The 17,298-nt window shown below is 44.2% G+C and overlaps 1 long non-coding RNA gene across 1 annotated transcript; it reads left to right on the top strand.

Annotated features, from left to right (window-relative positions):
• The first annotated feature begins 56 nt into the window (after positions 1 to 56).
• LOC139705134 (uncharacterized) lies at positions 57 to 7,109 on the top strand. The gene is made up of 2 exons (XR_011706968.1): positions 57 to 440; positions 732 to 7,109. It is a non-coding gene; the product is annotated as an uncharacterized lncRNA (long non-coding RNA).
• The last annotated feature ends 10,189 nt before the right edge of the window (positions 7,110 to 17,298 follow it).

Raw genomic sequence — 17,298 nt, forward strand, 5'->3', positions numbered from 1 at the left:
ACCGCGCAGGCGCAATCCCGCGCGCCCGCCCGCCCCTCCGACACGCAGGCGTAGTTTGGGCGGCGGCTGGCGTGTTCGCGGCGCGCGGATGGGGCGAGAGCGGCCTCCGCGGTTTTTTCCGGGGTTTGGCCGTTGGCGGAGGTCGGCACCCGCTCAACGGCCGGCTGCGAGGCTTCCGGTCTGGTCGGCTGGGCGGGCCTCAGCGACCTTGGCTGCAGCCCGGATTCCGGCCCCACCTGTCCGCAGGCGGCGGGTCGGCGCGTGAGCCCAGGTGCGCCAGGTGCTCGGGCCCGGCCGCTGCGCTGGGCGCCGAAGGGCGGGGCTGGCTGTGGCTGCTGCTGACCGCGCTGGGCTGGGGGCGTTTGAGTCCAGTGAGCAGCGTGGGCTTTCAACCTAGTGTTTCCTAATTCAGATTCCTGTGCGGAGCAGATAATCTGCAGGTGGGTTTTAGCCCAGCGGTCCCTCGTTGGTGACATTTTACGAAAATGAGACAAGTTTGTTCACTTCCTTGGTCCTGACTGTAATGTCAGGAAGCGGCTCCACAACTGCCCGCGTGGTTGAGTTCGGTTGGGACCTGCCCGCCTCCACCCAGCCCTGGGAGTCCCTGCTGTGGCTGGACCCCCTCCTCACACCCCGGGTGTTCAAGCCCTGGGTCTGGCTGTCCCAAGCCCCAGCCCATCCTGCTGCCTGAGTTTGCACGATCCTGAGTAAAGAATGACTCTTCTTTTCAGAAGGTTGAGGGGCAAGTACGTGCAGTTGTAGGCGGCGTGCTGCCTGGAGTTGCACTGAAGCACAGCTACGCCTGCTGCCACCGTGCAGGGCTGAGAGTAACCCAAGACGCCGGGTCACTTACTGTCCTGGCCTTCACAGAGGACGTTCGCCCAGTCTTCCACTGCTGCCGATCGACAGGTTTCCCTGAGTGTCAGAGCTCTCATCTCTGCCCGCCCACAACCTCACCAGCCCTGGAGGAGGCTGCTGCTGCCCAAGGCTCAGAGGCTTCACCTGAGATGGAACTGTTAAGTGCTTAGAGGCAGACGTCCAGGCCCGTGCTTTAAGCGTTAAGGTGCTCTCCAGCGAGGCTTTTCTGGGGACCCGTGGACTGGAATGGGCCTCCTCTTTTCAGGTAGAACCTACAAGGCCCTGCTCAGACTGCTCTGGAAAGGCTACCCCGATGTTCCTTGGGACCTCACAGCTCCACCAGATGGTTACCATGTCAGTGGGAGCCTAAAATCATGCCTTGTTTCCTTTTGTTTGGGGATAGACCCCGCTTTACCATTGAGCTGTGCCCTAACCCTGGTCATCATTGAATGAATGCCTGTTGCACCACACGGGTGTGCACACGGCACTATGGACGTGTGACAATTAGAAAAATACATTTCACCTCTATCCCGAGTTTCTAGCAGAACTTCTAATTCCTGAGTGATGGAGGCGATAGGAGTCTCTTCTTCATAGCTCCTAAGTTCCTTGAAATTTCTATTTTTATTTATTTATTTTGGTTCAGGTATGTGTGTGTGTGTGTGGGGGGGGGTGTTTGAACCCAGGGGCACTCAACCACTGAGCTACATCCTCAGCCATTTTTTATATTTTATTTAGAGACAGAGTCTGAGTTGCTTAGGGCCTAAGTTGCTGAGACTGGCTTTGAACTTGCAAACCTCCTGCCTCAGCCTCCCAAGCTCTCCCTTAGAATTTCTTGAATGACAGGAGCACCTAATGGCACAGTTTTAGGTGATGACCTGGATGGCTTCAGGAGGGGGCTGGTCACCATAAAGACCAAGCCCTGATGAGAAACTTGGACCTCCCAATGTGGTCCTCTGGGACTGCAGATTGAGTAAGCGGGATGGATCATGCCTAGGTGATGAGGCCTTCATAAAAATCCCTAAATATGTGGAAGCTAAAAAGTTGACCTTAAAGAAGAGGGTGGAATAGTGGCATCCTCACCCTGGAAGAGTGTAGGGAGAGGTGGGAAGGGAGGGTCAGTGGGTACTAAGGAGCTGTTGGGCGGAGGAGTAAATATTCTGTAGCACATTAGGATAACCATGCTGACAGAAATGGAGAGAACACTTCAGACAGTCAGCAGAGAGGGTTTGTGTTGCCAACAGAGAGAAGACACATATCTGAGGCCATAGATTGCATTATTGGACAACCTAGTCAAATGTTTCAAATTGAAAAAATTAATTTTTTTTTTTTGAGGGTCTGGGGATGTGGCTCACGTGGTAGCGTGCTCGCCTAGCATGTGTGAGGCACTGGGTTCGATTCTCAGCACCACGTGAAAATAAAATAAAGATATTGTGTCCACCTAAAACTAAAAAATTAAATATTTAAAAAAATTTTTTTTGAGATAATTGTAGGCTCAAATGAAAGATCTCAAACTGTATTGATTCGATAGGGTCCCTGATCTAATTCCGACTCCCCCAGCCCCACCTGTGCTGAGTGTGTGTTAACTTCTGCACAGTTGGGTCCCCCAGGCAGGTCTAGGTCCCTAGTGGTCCCTTTGTAGCCACTTCCTGCTGGGTCACAAACCCTGGACTTCAGCTCATCTGTTTTTCATTTCTAAAGCCTCATTCATATAGAATCACATTATAAATAACTTTTGGTGATTGACTATTTTTGCTCAGTATAATTTCCTGGAAATTTATCCACATTACTGCTTGTGTCAATAGTTGTTTCCTTTTGCATACTAAGTACTATTCCAGGTAGATTTAGCCATTCCCCTATTGAAGTATACATGGGTTGATTCCAGTTTTGGTCTATCATAAAATTAGCTGGTATCAACATTCAAGTACAGGTTTTGGTGGGAGGAAAAGTCTTCATTTCTGTGGAATAAGTGCCCAGGAACACAACCACTGGGTCATAAGGTAGTTGCATGTTTAGTTTTTGAAGAAATTGCCGAGCTGTCATTCACCAGCAGTGTGTGAGTGAGCAAGTTTCTCTACATTTTTGTTAATGTTCAGTGTTGTCACTGTTTGTATTTTAGTCATTTTAATAGCTATGATACTTTATTGTGCTTATTTATTTATTTATTTATTGGTACCAGGGATTGAGCCCAGGGTCACTTAACCACTGAGCTATATCCTCAGCCCTTTTTATTTCTTTTTAAATTTTGAGACAGGGTGTAGCTAAGTTGCTGAGGCTGACTATGAACTTCTGATCCTTCTGCCTCAGCCCTCCTGAATTGCTGGAATGGCCAGTGTGGGCCACAGCACCCAGCTTTTTACCCCTTTTAAAAATTGGATCAAGTGTTTTTATTATTATTATTATTATTATTGGATTTGAGGACTTTCTGTAACAAAGGGTGTGTTTAGAGTCAGGGTCTCACTGAGTTGCCTAGTGCCTCGCTTTTGCTGAGGCTGGCTTGGAACTCTTGATCCTCTTGCTTCAGCCTCCCAAGTTGCTGGGATTATAGGCATGCACCACTGTGTCCGGCAGGTTTTAAATTTTAATGAGGCCCCACTTATCAATATTTTCTTTTACAGCTCATGCTTTTGTTGTCAAGTCTAAGAAGTTTTTACCTAGTCCTAGATCTTAATGTTTTTTCTAGAAGGTTTAAATATTTGGAGCTAATCTTTGAGAGCTGCTGAGGTCATGGTTGTCCTCCCCATCCCTCTTCTCTCCCCTCTTCCTACTTCTTCTCTATACATGTTTGACTGCCCCAGTATAATTTGTTGAAAAAACTTCATCCCTTGAAATGCTTTTCTGTGTTTGTCAAAGGTCAATTGGATGAACTTGTGCAGGTTAATTCTGGGTGTCTCTTTTTTTGCATTGACCTTTGTGTATAACTCTTCGCCGACACCTCACAGTCTTGGTTACAGAGCTATAATAAAGAACATAAAGTGATACTTTGTTCATACTCTTAAAACTGTTTTAGCTATCATTCCGTATACATTTTAGAATCAACTTGTTTGTGTCTACAGAAAATTCTTGTTGGGATTTTGATGGAAATTGTATTAAGCTTGTATATCAATTTGGAGAAATCTGGAATTTGTACTATTTTGAGTCTTCCAATTCATGAACATGGTATGTCTCTTCATTTATTTAGACCTTTGATTTCTTTTTATTTTTGTTTTGGTAGCAGGGATTGAACCCAAGCATGCTAAACTACTGAGCCACATCCCAGTCCTTTTTAATATTTTATTTAGAGACAGGGTTTCTCAAAGTTGGCTTAGGTCCTTGCTAAATTGCTGAGGCTGACTTTGAACTTGTGATCCTCCTGCCTCAGCTTCCTGAGCCACTGGGATTACAGGCATGTGTCACTGCACCCAGCAATACAATTGATTTTTTTAAATGTTTGCTTATGTACTGAGACCTGCTGAATTTGTCTGTTAGTTCTGGGAGTTTTACTGGTGGTTTCTTTACGTTATTTATATAGGTACTAACGTCATTTGCAAATAGAGACAATTTAATTATTTCTTTTAGAGGTAAATGCCTTTTTCTTTTTTTTTTTTTTAATTACACCAGCAAATGTTTCCAGAACTATAGTAACAGTGTAGGGAGTGAAATCCTTATATTCTTCCTGGTCTTAAGGGGAAACTGTCAATCTTTTGCCCCTAAATATGTGAGATGTAGGATGTTTGTAGATCACATTGAAGCTATTCACCTCTTCTGTCTCTGTCTCCCCCACCCCCAGGTACATGTCAGGTATGTGCTCTACCACTGAGCAGTATAAACCCAAAGCCCAATTCCCCTCTTTTCTCAGTTTTTATCTTGAATTAATGTTGGATTCTGTAAGGTATCAATTAATACCAGTTTTTTGTATCAATTAATATGACCATGTGATTTTTCTCCTCTGTTGTTAATATGCTAAATTACTTTAATTTATTTTTATTATTGAACCAGTTGTGAGCCTCAGAATAAACCCCATTTGGTTATAGTGTATGATTCTTTTTATATCATATTTAGATCTACAGTAATATTGTGTTAAGAGTTTTTTGTGTGTATACTTGTTGAGAGCCACAGCCCAGTCTGGATGATGCCTGGCATTTTTGCCAGAAGGAGTGGTTGAAAGGTGATGCCAGGGAGCCATTAAGATGATGATAATTAAGTTAAGCTCTGTATAATTGCTGTGACTGGATGATGCTGGATTGAAACAGGCTGTGTATCCAGTTGTATATTAGACTCCTGCTGTCCGGCAATAGGGCGGCTCCTGCTGCCTTGGGCGCCCCCTACTTTTGAGTTCTGAGTTCTCGTTGAGTTCCGGTTGAGCTCTCGCGGGGATTCCTGGAGAGTTCGCATTGGTTGGTGAGGTTCCAGTGGAGGGAGTTCTGGTTGGGGTGTGGTGTTCCTGAAAGGGCCGCGTGGGTGGCCTTCACAGGAGTTCAGGCAAAAAAGGAGTTCCTGTTTGAACCTACAAGTGCCTTGTGGCGGCTTGGTTATTTTGTGCTCAGCTAGATGGCGGCATATGGTGGCCCGTACGGGGATCAAACCCGCGACCTTGGTGTTATCAGCACCAAGCTCTAACCAACTGCCAGGCGTCATCCCAACTCGGCTGTGGCTCTCAACATCTACTCATAAGTGCTGTTGGTTTGTAGTTTTATTTTTTGGTACTGTACTGATTTGGTTTTGTTATTGGAATACTAGCTCCATGAAATGTGTTGGGATGTGTTCCCTTCTTTCCTATTTTTCGAAAGAGACTTTTTAGGACTCATGTTTGTTCTTATTCAAACATTTGGGAAAAGTGTTCAATGAGACCACTCAGACCTGAAGGTAGGTAGGTTTGTTCATTCCTTTCTCCTTTATTTCCTTCCTGCCCTCCCCCTCCCTCCCTCTCTTTGTTTCTTTCTGCCTTAAATTTATGGATTCAATGTCCTTAATAGTTGCATGGCTCTTAAGTTCTCTATGTTTTTGATGTATTGCGCTAGTTTGTGTTTTTTTTGTGGGATTGATTCATTTCACCTAACTTGTAAATGTATGTGTGCAGAGTTGTTCTGTAGTATTGCCTGATTATTGGTGTCTGTAGGGCCTGTAGTGGTATTTCTTGTTTCAGTCCTGATACTGGTAATTTTTCTCTTCTCTGTCTCTCTCTACCCCGCTCCCTTTTTTGTGTCAGTGTTCTTCAGAGAAACAGAACCGATAGGAACCAACACTTGCATCTTCACATATAGGCATAGGTCTGTATGTCCACTGCCAGCTCTCTTTATAAAGATATGGAGACAGAGATGGTGTTTGGGGGTTGCTGGGGACTGAGTGAGGGCTTTTCAGGTGCTAAGCACACACTCCACCACTGAGCTACAGCCCAACCAGAGAGATTTATTTAAAAGAATTGGCTTATGCAATTATGACTTGCTGAATCCACAAATCCAAATTTTTTTTTCAGTACTGGGGATTGAACCCAGGTGTGCTTTACCATTGAGCTACATTCCTACATCCCAAACCCCTAGAAAAAGATTCTTAATGCAGAAGCTTAGATTATTGCTTTCAGACATATCTTCTTTTCCAAGATATGCATTTAGTGCTGTACAATTTCCTCTTACCACTGCTTTGGATTTCTCTATATGTTGTATTTTATTTTAATTAAGTTCAATATTTTCAAATTCCTCATGTCTTCTTTTTTGAACCATGGATTATTTAGAAATTTGTTGTTTAGTTTCCAAGTATTTGGAGTCTTTTTTTGTGATCTTTCTGCTAATGGTTCCTACTTTGATTCTTGTATGATCAGATAACACTTTGTATTGTTTCATTTCTGTTAAATTTGCTGGGGTGTAATCTGTGAGCCAGGGATGTCTGTCTTGGTGAATGTGCTGTGGTTGCTTGGTGAGAGTGGACTCTGCTGTCATTGGTGTTGTTGGATCCTGTGGTTGACAGTGTTGCAGATTTCTTTGACGTCTATTAACTCTCTTTCTAGTAGTCCAATCCTTTCAGTTGCTGAGACTGGGGCAAAAAAAGTCTCCAGCTATAATTCCAGGTTTCTCTGTTTCTTTTTTCAGCTCTTTGAGTTTGTGTAGTTTTAAGTCCGTGTTTGGTGCATACCTTTGTAGGATCATATCTTTCAAATGGGTTAATCCTTTTTTCATTGTCCCTCTTGTACCTAGTAATTTTTCTTTGCACTAAAGTCTATTGTACATGATTTTAATACATAATAAATAAAAATATGTGCATTATGATTTGGAAATCTGTGTTGATACAGGAGTGTTCAGATCCTGGTCTTTTTGATCCTGGTCTGTTTCCTCCACAGAGGTGCTTACTGAACTCTGCAGAGGTGAAATGACTGAACTGTGAGAGCTGTTGGGAGGGACTGACTGGGTGGTACTGGAGGAGGTGGTCATGGGGGGTACCCTGGAGGGGTGCATCTGCCCTGTGGTCCCTTCCCCCACGCTGCTTTCTGACTCGGCCAAGAGTGACACAGCTTTCCTTCGCTTCCCTTGTGACGCTCACCACAGCCCAGAGCAGTGGATTTGGCTGTATGTGGACCGCGGCTCTGAAACCATGAGCCCTAAGTAACCTTTCCTCCTCTAGGTTTTTTATTATTATTACTTTGATTTACTACATTTTTCAGTTCTATAATTTCCATTTGGTTCTTTTTGAAAGATTTTTTTTAGTTGTAGACAGATACAATACCTTTATTTTATTTATTTGTTTGTTTCTATGTGGTGCTGAGGATGGAACCCAGTGCCTCACACGTGGTAGGCAAATGCTCTATCAACTGAGCTACAACCCTTTTGGTTCTTTAAAAGAAAAAAAAAAAAAACTTGTGGTTCTTTTGGTTAAGATTTTCTATTTTTTCATTTGTTTCAAGATTATTTGCAATTGCTTGTTGAAGAGTTGTTGTTTTGGGGCTGGGGTTGTAGCTCAGGGTGGAGCACTTCTCTCGCACTTGTGAGGTACTGGGTTCAATCCTCAGCACCACAGAAAAAATAAATGAATAAATAAAATGAGATATTGTGTCCATCTACAATTAAAAAAATATTTAAAAGAATGAGTTGCTGTGTGTGTGGGGGGGGGGTGGTGGTGCTGGGGGCCTTGTGGATGCAAGGCAAGCACTCCACCAGCTGAGCTATATCCCCAGCCCTTGTTGAAGAGTCTTTGTGAGTACTGCTTTATAACCCTTGTCAGACACTTCCAACTTCTGATTCATCTCAGTATTGACATGTGTCAATTGTCTTTTCTCATTAACTTGTGAGTTCTAGCTTGTAGCACAACACATTATCTTCTGATTACAGTCTGGACGGTAGGTATATGTAGGAGGCAGGGACTCCTCTTTCAGCCTTCATTGCATCTTAACTAGGAGTTGAACAGTGGGTTTGAAGGTGGTCTGGCATTTTGATCCTGGTCTGTTTCATCCACAGAGGTGCTTACTGAACTCTGCAGACACTGCCTGTGGTGCTTCTTAGGCTGCCCAGAGCTGGTTGGGAAGAGGAAAAGTGGCACAGGTGGCCCAGGGCCACAGGGGTCCTGCCAGCTCTGCTCACTTCCCTAGGGGAAGGCACTTGGGCTTTCCTCACCCTGGGTGGGAGGCAGGGAGACCCTGGGTTGGACATTTCCTGCCTCGGGCTGGAGGTCAGGCGGTGCCAGTCTGCCCTGCCTTTGAAGCTGGGTGGGGATGGAGGCTGCAGTCCCGGCTCTGGTCAGCCAGCTTTCCTCCTCCGACTATTTGGGGTCCTGTAATTGTCTGCTGTGTCATTTAAAAGTCGCGTTTAGCTGGAGGAGGGGAAAAACTAGTCCACACCATGTGCTCCTGAACAAGAAGTCTCTGGTCTTATTTATTTATTTATTTTTGAGAGTATATTCTTTTTTTTATATACATTTATTTTATTTATTTTTATGTGGTGCTGAGTATTGAACCCAGGGCCTCGCATGTTCGAGGCACGTGCAAGGCACATGTGAGGCAAGCGCTCTACGACTGGGCCACAACCTCAGGCCCTCTCTGGTCTTATTTTAAAATTATGTTTATGTAATTATTTATCCAGTGTGTTTAAAGGTAGTGTTGCTGAAGCACAGCGTGCACTCACACACATGCTCCCCGAGACGTGTGCAGCTCTGTGGCGTCAGCACTCGAGGATGTGCCAGGCTTCCTGCAGTGTGGTGGACAGTTTTGTGAGTCACAGACGAAGCCACACCCTCAGCATCGCTCCCATCTCTCCCTCCCAAGCCCCTTCCATAAACCTGTTTTACAGATTAACCTGTTTTACACATTTGCTGATTGGGAACATTTCCCATAGTGAGTGGCCTCTCTCACTGAGCAAGGTGTTTTCAAGGCTCATCCACGTCACAAGTTCATTCGCTGTTATCGTCAAGTCTCATCCCATTTATATGCACACCACACTTTATTTTATTTTTACATTTTGGCTACTTTGAGTGACACAGCCATGGACCTTTACATATACATTTCAGATGAGACGTGTCTTCCTTTCTCTTGGGTGAGTACCTGGGGCAAAAGAGTTGTGTTGGATGCGAAGCTGCTGCTTAGTGCTCCAGGGAGCATCTGCTCCTCTACACAGCAGCAGCACCACACAGTCCCCCACAGTGTGAAGCCTGCAGCATCCCCAGGTCCTGGCTGATGCTCGCTGCCTGGCGAGGTACCCTGGCGTCTCAGTCCTTGGTGGCTGATGCTGCTTAGGGTCTTACAGGTGCTCATCGGCCATCTATATATCTTTTTTTTTTTTTTTTTTTTTTGAGAGAGAGAACTTTTAATATTTATTTTTTAGTTTTCGGCGGACACAACATCTTTGTATGTGGTGCTGAGGATCGAACCCGGGCCGCACGCATGCCAGGCGAGCGCGCTACCGCTTGAGCCACATCTCCAGCCCTATATATCTTCTTTGGAGAAGTGTCTGTTCAAGTCCTTGGTTCAGTTTTTAGTCACTTTGTTTTTTATTGTTAAGTTGAGGGCTTTGGCTTTGATTCTGAGGGAGACGGTGAGTCAGGTAGTGTCTCAGCACAGAAGTGACAGAATTTGCTGGGCTGTTGCATAGAACAGAGGTGCCAGGATGAAGCAGAGTAAAGAGTAACGGGGTCCTGGAGAGAGACAGGTGGGGAGCTGGTCACAGAACTGGTTCTGGACACACTGTGAAAGGGGAGCCCCAGGATTTCCAGGTGGATCTGACCCGCGTGTAGGGCCTGCCCCTCTCTTGGGAAGCACGAGGGTGCCTGTGACTGACAGGATGCACTCATGGTCTGTGGCTGCTATGATAGACCTTAGACTGAGCATCTTAAAGTAGTAGATGCTCCTTGCCTCAGAGTTCTGGAGGCCAGAAGTCTGACGTCAGGGTTGGCAGAGCTGCCTCCCTCTGAAACCTGTTTAGGAGGATCCTTCCTGCCTCTTCCAGCTCCTGTGGCTGCCAGTCCTTGGTGCTCCTGGGTCACCCTTGGCAATCCTCCAACCTGATGCCACACATATCACTCCAGTCTCTGTCTCCACCCTCAACGTGGCCATCTTCCCATTGTATATCTGTGTTCCAGAAGATGCCAGTCATTGGGTTAGAGCCCACCCCGTAACCTGACCTTGATACATAGGCAAAGACTCTACTTCCAAACCAGGTCACAGTCACAGGTGCTGTGGCTGAGGACATGTCCTTCTAGGAGACATTCTTTCCATTACAGAGGGGGCATGACGGAGTTGCTTGGGGATGAAGGTGGAAGCTGAGCATCAGGTTGTTTTGAGAGTCCCATCAGATTTCCCAAGGGGGTGCTGAAGGGTGGCTGGATGTAGGATCTGTCAAAGCATAATTTTCAAAAAGTTAAAAATATGACTCATACAGCTCTAAACTGAGGATGCATCAAAGATTTATTTAATCCCTAATGAGGAAAAGCAGTGTGAGGGTGAGGCTGGTTCAAAATATTAGAGAAAGGGAAGTATTTGTAGTGTCTGAGAAAACGCTTGGTTGAGTAAGCCAGCTGATCTACGTTAAAAAAAAGAAACTTGGTTAATGCTGTATAGGACTATGAAACTGTAATCTTTTCAACCAGACGAAACAATTTCTGTCACTCATTACTGGATTAAATCATTTTGCATTGCCATCAGACAAGGATGATTTTATTTAGTTATCTGTTTTCTACAAGTTAAAGTTTATCCTTGCTGAGTTGTAAAATATCATAAAAGTCAAGTTAAACACACCCCAGGAAGCAGAACCCCTCCTTGGCAGGTCTCGTAGACAGCACTCAGCCTGCCACTGAAAGCACACCATGCCACCCTTTTGCATGGTCCTGAATTCTGGAGAAGTTTCCTTATTAGAGCTCCCTTATGATGACAGTCTCCACAGGTCTGACCATCACAAGGCAGCCGTCTTGTGTGCTGACCTGATTCACAGATATACAAAAGTGGTGATTAACATGTACCAACCTCCCTGTTAGGGCACATCTAAGCCATGCCTTACGCAAGACCAAGGCCAGAAAATCAACTCTGTCTGGAGATGTCATCTTAAGGAATGTAGGACTGAACCTCTATTATACCTGAGATCTTTTTTTTTTTTTTTTTTTTTTTTGGTGGTGTTGGGATTGAACCCAAGGCCTATGTGCATGCCAGGCAAGCACTCTATCAACTGAGCTGTATCCCCAGCCCCAGGATGTTTTTTTTTTTTTTAAAGTCTGGTTTGCTCTTCTCATCCTAGGATAGGAAACTGAGCCAAGCTAAACGCCCTCAAGTTGGCGTGCAGTTCTTGAGCAGGTAGGGAGTGTAGGTGAACTCTTACCTTGCTGAGGGCCTCTGTGTCTGTGTGGTTCTTGGCTTGCCAGGGAGCATCTTCTTACCACTTGAGTGGCTGAGACTGTACGCCAGAGCTCAGATGGCCAGCCGGAGCGGGCTGAGGGCGGCGTGGGCACAGGTCCAACACATACTCTGCAGCCCTCGTTTCTTCAAGATGGGTGTGTCATGTGGCTCACATGAAATATATTCTCAAGTACGACACCCTTGTGAGGCCTTGGTTGCACAACCGATTTGTCTAACTATTTCCTGGTAAAAAGGAGGACTGATTTCCATTGCAGCTATGTGAATTGCTAGATTTCTATTAAAGTAAAGGTAAGTAAACATTGTTTTTTTGAATTTTTTTAAAGACCCTCAATTTTGTTTATTTATTTTTATGTAGTGCTGAGGATCTAACCCAGGACCTCACAAGTGCAAGGCAAACATGGTACCACTGAGCCACAACCCCAGCCCCTATTTTTCTGAATTCTGAAGTGAGGAAAAATACTTAAGAATGTTTCATTTGTTTGTGAAATAGTCTATTAAAGATAGGTCAAGGGGCTGGGGTTGTGGCTCAGCAGTAGAGCGTGCACCTAGCACGTGTGAGGCCCTGGGTTCGATCCTCAGCACCTCATAAAAATAAATAAAATAAAGATATTGTGTCCAGCTAAAAAATAAATATTAAAAAGATAGGTCAATAAAAAGAAAAAAAGGCTTTATCTTATTCATGCCAGAAAATATAACATTAAAAAGAAAAGAAAAACAAACCATCAACACCCTGCTCCTTTCCTCTGTTGGGCTAAGCTTTCAACCAGCAGATCTAACGGGTCTGAGGGGCCTTGAGGTCCCGTGCCAAGACTTTTTTTTTTTTTTTTGGTGATAGGGGTTTAACCCAGGGGTGCTCTAGCACTGAGTTACATCCCCAGCCCTTTTTATTTTGATACAGGGTCTCCCCAAGTTGCTTAGGTCTTGCTAAGCTGCTGAGGCTGACTTCAAACTTGCAATTCTCCTGCCTCAGCCTCCTAAGTTGCTGAGATTCAGGTATGCACCACTGCTCCTGGCCCACAGCCAAGCTTCTAACTAGTGCATGAAAAGGGACACTGGGGGATGCATTTGGAGTAAGTTTCTATTTGGTATAGCCCAGTGATGGTTACATACAGGGAAACTGAATTAAGCAAATGCTTACGGGGCTGGGGATGTGGCTCAAGCGGTAGCGCGCTCGCCTGGCATGCGTGCGGCCCGGGTTCGATCCTCAGCACCACATACCAACAAAGATGTTGTGTCCGCCGAGAACTAAAAAACAAATATTAAAAAATTCTCTCTCTCTCTCTCTCTCTCTCTCTGTCCCGCTCTCCCTCCCACTCTCTCTTTAAAAAAAAAAAAAGATGCTTACGAATTTCTTACTGTTGAAAGAGTCATAAATATAGAAAGGGAGGAAGGACAGAATCAGAAATATTAATATGAACTCTTAAGTTAAGAATTATCACTGAGGGGCTGGGGATGTGGCTCAAGCGGTAGCGTGCTTGCCTGGCAGGCGTGCGGCCTGGGTTCGTTCCTCAGCACCACATAAAAACAAAGATGTTGTGTCCACCGATAACTAAAAAATAAATATTAAAAAATTCTCTCTCTCTCTCTCACTGTCTCTTAAAAAAAAAAAGAATTTTCATCAATGACACCATCAGGGTATGTGCGTGTGTGCGCACATTCGGGTGTACATAGGCATCTCCCAGTTGTTCCTGCTGAGAGTAAGTGGAATCATCCTTCATAGTCTTCTGTGACTTGCTTCTTCCACTCAGCATGCTGTGGCTGAGATTCAGTCATATAGTTTCAAGTGGTGGGATCCATTCATTTTTGGTGCTGTGTGCTGTTCTGCTGTATGGAGATACCTCTATTTATACATCTTACAGTATGAGGAGATTTGAATCTTTAATTTTTTTTTAAGTTGGAGATGGATACATTTATTTACTTTTATGTGATGCTGAGGATCAAACTCAGTACCTCACACGTGCTAGGCAAGTGCTCTACCCCTGAGCTACAACTGCATCCCAATATTTGAATCTTTTCTCTAGTATTTTTTGCTATTAAAAACAGTGACCCTCAGGGCTGGGGGTGTGGCTCAATGCCAGAGCACTTGCCTAGCATGTGTGAGGTACTGGGTTTAATCCTCAGCACCACATAAAAATAAATAAAAAATAAAGGTACATCAACAACTTAAAAAAAAAAAAAGTGAAGCTCAGTTGGTAGAGTGCTTCCCTTGCATGTATAAAGCCCTGGGTTCAATCCCAGCACCAAAAAACCACAAAAACAAAAACAATGCTATCTGAGCATGGTGGTACATGCCTATAATCCCAGCAGCTTGGGAGGCTGAGATAGGAGAATCGTGCATGCAAAGCTAACCTCAGCAATAGCGAGGCGCTAAGCAACTGAGACTCTGTCTTTAAATAAAATACAAAATAGGTTTAGGGATGTGGCTCAGTGGTTGAGTGCCCTTGAGTTCAATCCCTGGTACCCCCCTCCCCCCCAAAATAAACCCCCAAAAAACAACAGTGCTGCTTTGGACATTGCAGGCATGGAATGCCCTAGTAATATATATGGACTTATCTCTCCACCTAGGAGTGGTTTTCTTGGGAATCTTGCTCTAGGAACCTAGCCACCATCCTTCAAGGGAGTCCCCACAGCCCTCAGCCCACCAAGATACCAGCCACGTGACTGCACCAACTCTGAAGTAGTCGCTCCAGCCAACAGTGGCCACTGCTGCATGTAGATAAGCTGTGCTGTTGAGTCCTGCTCAGGCAGTGGATCTGGGTGCAGAAGGAATGATTGGTGTTTTAAGCTACAGAGTTTTGGGGGTGGTTTGTTATGCAGCAATAGATAACTGATACACATGACCAATTTCAGTAGGTAATGTCATGTTATTTGCCAAGATAATTGTACCCCTGGATATTCTGGCCAGCAAGTTACATGCATTTAAAATGCTCCATCCTCTAGCATCACTGCATATTGTCAGACTTTAACATTTGTGCCCATTAGGTGTGCTCTTAGTTTGCATTTCCAAAATTATTCAAAAGATTATTGGCTCTTTTCGTATTCTCTGCAAGGTGCCTGATTATTATGAAAGTTTCCTTGCTGATTATGGATTTTGCCCATCATTCTATTGAACTGTTTCTTTTCAATGGTTTTGAAAGAGTTCTTTATGTATTTTGGATGCCAATCATTTGCAAGGTATGTTGCACATACTTCTAGTTCCTTTTCTTAATTCTCTTCCTACTGTCTTAAAAATAGGACTCATTCATCCCATACTTTTATTTTTGATCTGCATCAGTTTTCAGGTGTATTTTCTCATAAAGTATATTTTTTATTCCATTCCTAAATTTGTACACAGTAACAGAGGTCTTAGCTGGGTGCATGCCTATCAGCAGCTTGAAGCAGGATTGCAAGTTTTAGGCCTCAGCAACACAGGCAATAAATACATAAATAAATAAATAAATAAAGCTTGGGATGTAGCTCAGTGAGAGTGCCCCTGGGTTCAGTCTCCAGTACTGCAAAACTATCAACCCCAAACCCCACAAAGTAATAGACTTTCCTACTAATAAAAGAAGTGAATTCTAAAGCACTTGAGAAATTTGGGCCAAGTATAGGCAAATGCCAAAAGTGGGCTGACAATGAAATGATTTGTTCTTTGGTGAAGGAAACTTGAGAAAATAAATTTGGATACCCATCAGGTGCATGTCTTTTTTTTTTTTTTGGTACTGCTGGAGATTGAACCCAGGGCCTAGTACATGCTAGGCAAGTGCTCTAAAACTGAGCAACATCCCCAGTCCTTTTTAAAATCGTATTTGGAGACAGGTTTTTGTGAAATTGTCTAGACTGGCCTTGAACTTGTGATCCCCTTGCGTCAGCCTCCAGAGCAGCTGGGATTGCAGGCATGAAGCCGAGTAATTGGAATTATAGGCATGCACTATCATGCCAGCAGGTTTATGTCTTATCATAGCATTAAACAATATTTATATTCCAATCTTAAGTCTCTGTCTTTTAATGGATTAATTTAATTTAATCACATTTTTGATTACTCAGTTGTTTGAACTTATTCCTGCCACCTCATATTAAGCTCCTCATTTACTTTATCTTTTATCTTTTCCCTGTTTTGGTGTCAGTTTTTCTTGGTTTCATCTTTTCCTCTCATTTTGTATGTTCTAAATCCTATTTCCATTTTTCTAGTGGAAACTTTGATATTTTAACATTTTAAGTCTTTTTCCTATCCATTCTAAAATGCTCTAAGAAATACAAGAACTTTGGCGCACTTTAACTTCCTGTTGCCTTCTTTCTTTGCCATGTCATGTTGACTTCATCTGGGATTTTTCTCCTTACTACTACTGATTTTAATAGTCCAAATTGGTTTCTTTGTTGACATTCATGTTTCATTCTTGGATTCACTTTTCATTTTGCTAAGGTATTATTATGGTTTAGATATGAGGTATTTCCCAAAAGCTCATATGTGAGATGATGCAAGAAAGTCTAGAGGTGAATGGATTGGAGTCTGGTGTCTTAACCTAATCAGTGAATCAGTCCCTTGATATAGGGGGTCAACTGTAGGCAGGTAGGGTATGGCTGGAAGAGGTGGTTATTGGAGGCATACCTTTGGGGTATACTTTTTTTTCATGGTAAGGGGAGTCTCTCTCTCTGCTTCCTGGGTGCCATGTCCCCAGCCACTTTCCTCCATCACACATTTTTGCCACGATGTTCTGCCGCATCTCCTTAAGGAATGGACTTGGCTATCTATGCACTGAGACCCCTGAAAACATGAGCCCTCAAATAAACTTTTCCTCTCCAGATGTTCCTGTTAGGTCTTTGGTCACAGGGTGGAAAGCTGAGTAAAACAGGTATTGTATTCTCTTAGTACTTTTTTAGAGATGTGTTGTAGTAAACTGGGATGTTTATGGGCTGTGAATGTCTGTCTTGCTGTTTCACTGTGTAGAACTCTTAAGTTCAATTCTATTAAGATCTTGACAATTCCTCTTCCATACAGTGTCTGATTAACTCTAAAGAAGATCCTCTTTTCTGAAGGCTTCTTAAGCTGGTGTCTTTGTCCTTGGAATTTTAGAATGTCACTCTGTCATGCCCATGTGTGTGACTTTTTTCTTCACTCCTTTGGAACATGAGTCTCTTGTCTGAGAAGCCTCACCGTGTCTCTGTCTCCCGTTTTGTGAAGACAGGTTTCCTCTTTTCAGGTTCTCATGAGACTGTCTCATTTTCCCTCGTGTCATGGAAGATTCTCTAGCTTGTTGGTTTGGATCTGTTCTCCCCAAGGTGGAAGGAAGAAAGGTGCAGGCCTAGTGCACTTACCTCCATCTCCCTGGCACATTTAGTCTCAGATAAGCAGACACCTGTGGAGCAGAGACAGTGTTTGCAGTTCCTGGTCGGGTGCTGCGCCGTGGTCAGGGCCCCAGGGCTGGGCCTGCTTCCACCATAGCTGAATTTTGTGTTTGGAGAAATTTCCAGTTTCTGGTCCTTCTGAGCCAGAGAAACCTTTTCCTTATGGATAGGAAGGTGGGACTTTGCTCAGGACTGATCACTGGGTGACCCTGGCTGTGGTAGATCTGTACTTTGGGTGCAGTGGGGCAGGAGTGCTGGCCAGCCACAGGACTGCCACCTGGATTGCTTAGGTGAACAAGGCGACCCTGCTGCTC

This window comes from Marmota flaviventris, chromosome 3 (assembly GCF_047511675.1).
Source record: "Marmota flaviventris isolate mMarFla1 chromosome 3, mMarFla1.hap1, whole genome shotgun sequence".
In the NCBI taxonomy this organism is placed as follows: Eukaryota; Metazoa; Chordata; class Mammalia; order Rodentia; family Sciuridae; genus Marmota; species Marmota flaviventris.